This window comes from Camelus ferus, chromosome 15, assembly GCF_009834535.1.
Source record: "Camelus ferus isolate YT-003-E chromosome 15, BCGSAC_Cfer_1.0, whole genome shotgun sequence".
NCBI lineage: Eukaryota > Metazoa > Chordata > Mammalia > Artiodactyla > Camelidae > Camelus > Camelus ferus.
In genome coordinates this window covers 45117142-45123575 of record NC_045710.1, presented here as the reverse complement: position 1 = coordinate 45123575, position 6434 = coordinate 45117142, and positions in this window count along the sequence as shown.

Genomic DNA, 6434 nt, shown 5'->3' with positions numbered 1-6434 from the left:
TCTCTTCCTGTATTTGAGTAGGGGTAGTGGAGGTTTCTGTGGATACAGCACACAGTCAGCTGAGGTTTTGTGGGGCTGAGCCCAACACAAAAAAGCTGTGGGCTTTCAGCATTTCTTCTGGGGAGTTGGTGCTGGCTTTCACAGTCCATCTTTCTGGCCCACAGAATGTCACAGGTGTCCTGGCAGGAGACACCAGCTCAGCTGCATTGGACGCAGGGACAAGCAGGGAGTGGCGACAGGGAATTCTGCAGTGGGAACGGGGTCCTGGCCAGGGGCCAGTGCTTCCTGTGGGGCCTGAGGCCCTAGGAATGTTATCTAAACCTGAACGCAGGCCAGGAGTGTGGCCAGAGGAACTGCATACTGGGCTGGGCCAAAGGGTTGGGGATCACGTGCAGCCGGTATCTCCAAGGGACAGAATCACTAGATAAGTTGTCACAGTAACACAGTCATAGAGGTGGGGGGCAGGCCTTCGGTGAACGCTGGGCACAGAGAAACATGAGGGCAGCCTCTGCCAGTGGCCTGGGGAAACTTCTTGGAAAATGTCTGTACTCACTTTTTTAAAACCAGAAAGATGATAAAATTATTTGTTAAAATACACAGGAAATCAATTTCATTGAAATAAAATAATACTACAAGTCCTATATTCTCTATGTTCTGAATCTAAGTCCTAGAATGGTCTGTGGCGATTTGTCCGTCTCCTCTTTGCTTTATAGACATCTAAGATGTGATAATTGTTCAGAGAGGCTGAGTGTCTCAGAGGTTACTCCATTCTGACAAGGCAGCGGAGACCACCTTATCTCTCACTCTGACCTTTGGATTATTTCCAGCTCCCTCATCACCTCTTACCCTTTGATTCCTGATCAGCTTTTGTGTGTCTCTGTGCCTGGCAAGGCTCTTTCTTCTGATGGTCCTAATTTGGGCTTTGGCTCATTTAGCTGCATCTTTTCCATGCCAAAGTTTACATCTCTAGAGAGCTCCATCAGTTTTTAAAACTAAGGTTTTATTCATTCAGTGAAAGTAGATTATGGAAACAACCTAAATATCCATAATAGATGACTGGATAAAGAAGCTGTGGTATGTTTATACAATGAAATACTACTCAGTCATAAGAAAAAAGAATAAAATAATGCCATTTGCAGCAACATGGATGGACCTGGACATTATCATTCTAAAGTAAAGCCAGAAAGAGAAAGAAAAATACCATATGATATCACTCATATGTGGACTCTAAAAAGAGAAAAAAGAAGACACTAATGAACTTAACTACAAAACAGAAACAGACTCACACATGTAGTAAACAAACCAACCTATGGTTACCAGGGGGGAAGGGGATGGGAAGGGATAAATTGGGAGTTCAAGATTTACAAATATTAACTACTATGTATAAAATAAACAACGAGTTTCTTCTAGGAACTATATTCAATTACTTGTAGTAACCTATAATGAAAAAGAATATGAAAAGGAATATATGTATGTATATGTGTGACTGAAACATTATACTGTATACCAGAAATTGATACATTGTAAAATATTCTTCAATTAAAAAAAATTCCTCATTAGAAATAAATGGAGTTCCTATTCAAAAAGAGAAAGAAAGAAAGAAAGTGAATTATGAACACATAGAAAAATGAACATGGCCCTTTCACTGCAGCCTCCCAACTGCCTCTTACACATCTGCCCACGATTAAGTGCTGGCAGAAGTCTCTGCCTTATCTGGTTTCAAGCCTTGGGTGACTCTGTTCAGCCATTTTTATGCGAGCACTTCTTCAGCCCCTTCACTCCTCAGGCTGCTTGAATTGACTTCTGCCTCCTCTGCTCTACTAAGTGCTCTTTCCAAGACCATCAGTGAGCCCCTGCTCATGCTAAATACCATCAACGTGCTTCCCCCGTCACTTCCCCAATCCATCTGCTCACGTGGGAAACTACTCTTCTCTCTTTAAACTCCCTTGGCTGTTGATTTCTCACACCCTTCTCTCGGCCAGTTCTTCCTCCAGGTTCTCCAACCATTCCTCCCACTCTTGAATGGGCTTTTTCCTCCCCTACCAGTGAGCTTTCAGGGCGTGGTACTCAGAAAGCAAGCAAGCTCGTTTATCCTCATGTTTTAACTACCCAATGTCTCCCCTCCCAGACCTCTCCAGAGTTCCCATTCCATATGTCCAACCCCTATATAATTTGCCCCAAATTAACACACCCAGGTGCTTCCAGGCTCTAGCTCTCTTCTGGTTACATTTCCTGCATTGCACTGTATTACATTTTGCACCCCAGGGAAATGTGCTCATGAACAGAAGTGAAAAACAATCTGGGTCCCTAAAGCAGAAGTGAGTCCTGAGAGCAGTAATTCCTGTTTGATCAGAAATCATGGTCTCAAGGGATTTAGCAGATACTGACCTCAGAGGGGAAGTTCATGGCTCTTCTTCCCGTCTTGATGCCCCCTATAAAGTCTTGATCTCCCCAGGTAGAAAACGGAGAGCACTAACTGCTTCTTCCTTGCACAAGTAATGTCAGCCTGGAGATGGACCTATGTAAAAACAGGGATGGGGGCACTCGAGTGGATGATCAGTGAGCTCAGTAAGAGCTCCCCCAAAGCGCCAATTATGTCCTAAGAATGCAAACCACTCTAACTCATTTAGCTCAGAACCCTGGAGCTTTAATCTTTCAAGAACATACTTCCTTCCTGTATTTCTAGTAATTACTGTTTCTGACTTTTCTGGAAATCCTGTCAGTCACCCTGACTCTCTCTTCCAAAAGAATTGATTCACAAAAATAGAACCATGAGAATAGTTAGTTTGACCCTTTTGCTCTCAGAAATGTGCAGGGTGGAAAGAGCCTGGGGGAATCAGCTGGGGGCCAGGAGAGTTCTGTAACTGATTCTTCCATCTTAAGGAAAAATAAACCAAGGGAAAGAAAAAAAAATGCTTAAAACTAGTCATCCACAGGAAAAGGTTTTGGTGGGAAAGAATTTCCATTTGGACTAGGATTTAAATCTAGGATTTAACGAGTTTTTAACCTGAGATCCATGAATGGGCTTTATCAGAATATATAAACCGCCAGAAACAGTGAGCTACTACTTTTATGTCAGTGCATTTTCCTGAGAAGTTCCATAGCTTTTATCAGATTATCAAAGGGGTCCCTGATAACCTCCCCAAAGGGTAAGAACTACTCAATTGGAGGTTAACTTAGTTGTATTGGTTACCTATTTCTGTGTAACAAATTACCCCAAAACTTAGCAGTGTAATAAAGCTAACATTTATTTGGATGGGTAAGGAAATGAGGAGTGGTTTAGGCAGGTGACTTGGCTCATGGTCTCTTGTGACATTGTAGTCAAGAAGTCATCTGGGGTTGTTGTCATCTACAGGCTTGACCAAGGCTGAAGAATCTGCTTCCAAGTTGGTTTGTCTACCCGGACATTGGCAGGAGACCTCAGATCCTTGCTGGCTATTGACAGGAGGCCTCTATTCCTTGCCACATGGACCTCTCCATTGAGCTGTTTGAGTGTCTTCACAACATGGCAGCTGTCTTCCCCCAAACTGAGCGACCAGGAGGGAGAGCAAAGAAGCCACAATGCCTTTTCCAACTTAGTCTCAGGAGTGATACATTATCACTACTGGGCCACAGGCTATCACATAAGCAAGCCAGCCCACACTCCAGGGGAGATAATTAGGCTCCACTAATTGAAGGGGAGGAGTATCAAAGAATTTGTGAATATATGTTTAAACTACCAAACTAGCAAAGAGGCCCTACTTTATAGCTATGATGAGAAGCAAATTTCTCTTCCCCTGTACAACCCTCCCCCTTCTTCCACCAGATCATTTTGCATTATCTGTGACTCCCCCACTCCCCACTCCCCACTCCCACCATGTAGAGCTCCCCCATGACCTTGGACAAATGACTAAACTTCACTGTATTGCAATTTTTTCATTGGCTACTGGGGATAGTAATCGTACCTACTTCATAGAATAGTTCTGAGACAGGAGGGAAGGGGGCAGGCCACAGCCATTCAAGGAATGACAGTCATTAACACAAAATGTGGAAGATTCAACCCCCACTTGGCCCTGAGGCTCAAGATGGTGGGAGATTTGACTTCTAGTAGACTTTGAGCTTCATTGTACATTCATTGTAATATATCAACATGGTAAATTATATTCCCACAGATGCCATGACAGCTCCAAGGTTGACCATAAAAGGTCAAAGAGTGGGCAGTGGCCCAATTCCTGGGAATCCCAGCCCCTTCCCCAGGGTAGTTGAAATGGTCCTCCCACTTGGTGGCAACACCATGCCTTTGTGGCCACCTCTCTGGCTCCCTTGTCTTCAGGGACGGCCAGCACTCTGTCTGTGGTGTGTGTATCTACTTTTACTTTAACCTGAGCACCCAACCCCCACACCTCGTGGCCCTTCTCTCACCTTTTGAAACAGCCTACACTGTATGTAGTGTGTATCTCTCTAAATAAATCTACCTTCACTCAACCATGGCTTGCTCTTGAATTCTTTCCTGTGTGAAGCCAAGGACCCACATTTGGTGGAGCACATCCCAAGGGCTCAACTGAGACCTGGGACAGTGCCCTCCTTCATGCCCCACATTTATTTTTTCTGCATCTCTATGATGCTTAAGTGAAATGCTGAACTAATAAGTGTTTTAAAGTGTTAGCTAGAATAATCAGGACCCCACCCCCAGTCTAGAGCTTTCCATTTCCATTACATGGAATTGTACATATGGATTGTCAATCTTCTAGATGGGGTAAGGAGTGATTGTCTATTATTTTTGTTTATGTTTGAGGGAGAGATAATATTTACTTATTTTATTTATTTATTTATTATCACTATTATTTTTTATTTAATGGAGGTACTGGGGATTGAACCCATGACGCTACACATGCTAAGCATGAGCTCTACCACTGAGCTATACCTTTCCCCCAGAGTGATTATCCATAGAGAATTTATTTGTGGAGCAGGTGCTATAATGCAGGGAGAAACAAAAGAAGCTAAAAATAGACCCTATCCTTGTTAGGTCTAAAATGTATTTGGGGAGAAAAGATGTCTATACATGCAACAGAGCAATGCTTTGGAAATCCAGTGACACTCATCTCTGCTGAGAACAGGGGAGAGTCTACGCCTTGAGTGTAATTTTGAAGGTTAAGACTCAGGCCAAGGAGTGTGAATGAAAATTTAAGGAGAGATGGAGGCTGAAGTGTGAAGGGGGACCTCAGACAGCTTTTTAGGGACCACAGCAGGAAAAACAAAGGGGAATAGAGAAAGATTTACGAAGTCAAGATTTCGCAGGGAAAGGAATGGACTTTAAGAAAAAGGAAAACTGCAGGGGTTTTTCCAAGCGAAGAACTGGTTTGCACTGTGGTCAGCCCTGAAGCTGGATCCTACTTATCAATTTATGGAAACAGAAAGATACCCTGTTAACCTTTCAAGGGCAAGGAACATGTCTATAGGCTTCTGTAATCTAACACAGTGTCGCCTGGAGGATACTTTAAAAAACATATAATACTGAAAAACCTCTTCTGGGACTAATTCAGATTTCAGGTTAAAATGTTTGCTGGCAAGCATTCCACAGAGCTGGTTCTTTACAACCTAGCTTTTCTGCTAGTTTCCTATTGTGGGAGGGGCCAGACTTACTGGAGCTGCTTGATTCTCCCCAGGGCAGGCAAACTCGGGTTCTCAGACCTCACAGGGCACCCTCCAAGGCTGGGGAGGGAAGAGAAGAAAGTCTCCAGTCTGATCCCAAAGGCCTGTCTGCAGCAGGGAGGGCACGGGAAGCTAGGATGAGAGCCTTCAGGTACCACCTCTCATCTCTGAGGTCTGGCTCCTGTTTTCTGGGTGCTGGGAACTAGTTAATTTTAGTGTACAAGTAGCCCAAGACATCTTGAAGTGGGTGAGAGTCAGCTGTTCACTCACTACTGAAGGAAAATTAATAAAATGGCTGCACTTAAGCTAACAGACTGCTTATTCTTATGCTTGCCCTTAAAATGGTCAACTGACCTGACTGACCAGTTGCTACTCACAGCTCCAGGCCTGTTGTTAAAATAAAGCTATTAATTCTACTGTTTCTGCTTTATTCCAGTAATCGAAAGTGATAATCATATTTGGTTTCTGAGTTGTTCTCCAGGGAGAAGGTCACAGAACCGTAACCTTACAAAGTAGGCTAAATACCAAGAAGACCACGCCTTGAGTGTTAAATAAAGAGAGAGAAAAAAATGACAACCACTAGAAAAAAATGACAACCACTAGCCTCTATAGAATTGGTCTTATGGAGGCATCATGACAACACTCTAAGTCTTATGAATCTGTTGATTGTTTATTGTTTGAGTTATGGCTATATAATCACCCCACCCCATCCCCAAGGTGGGTTCACAGTTTTGAAGGCACTAGCCAGCTGTAAGTCCCCTTTGCCCAGCAAAGTAATAAAGCTCCTCTTTTCTTCTAAGCTC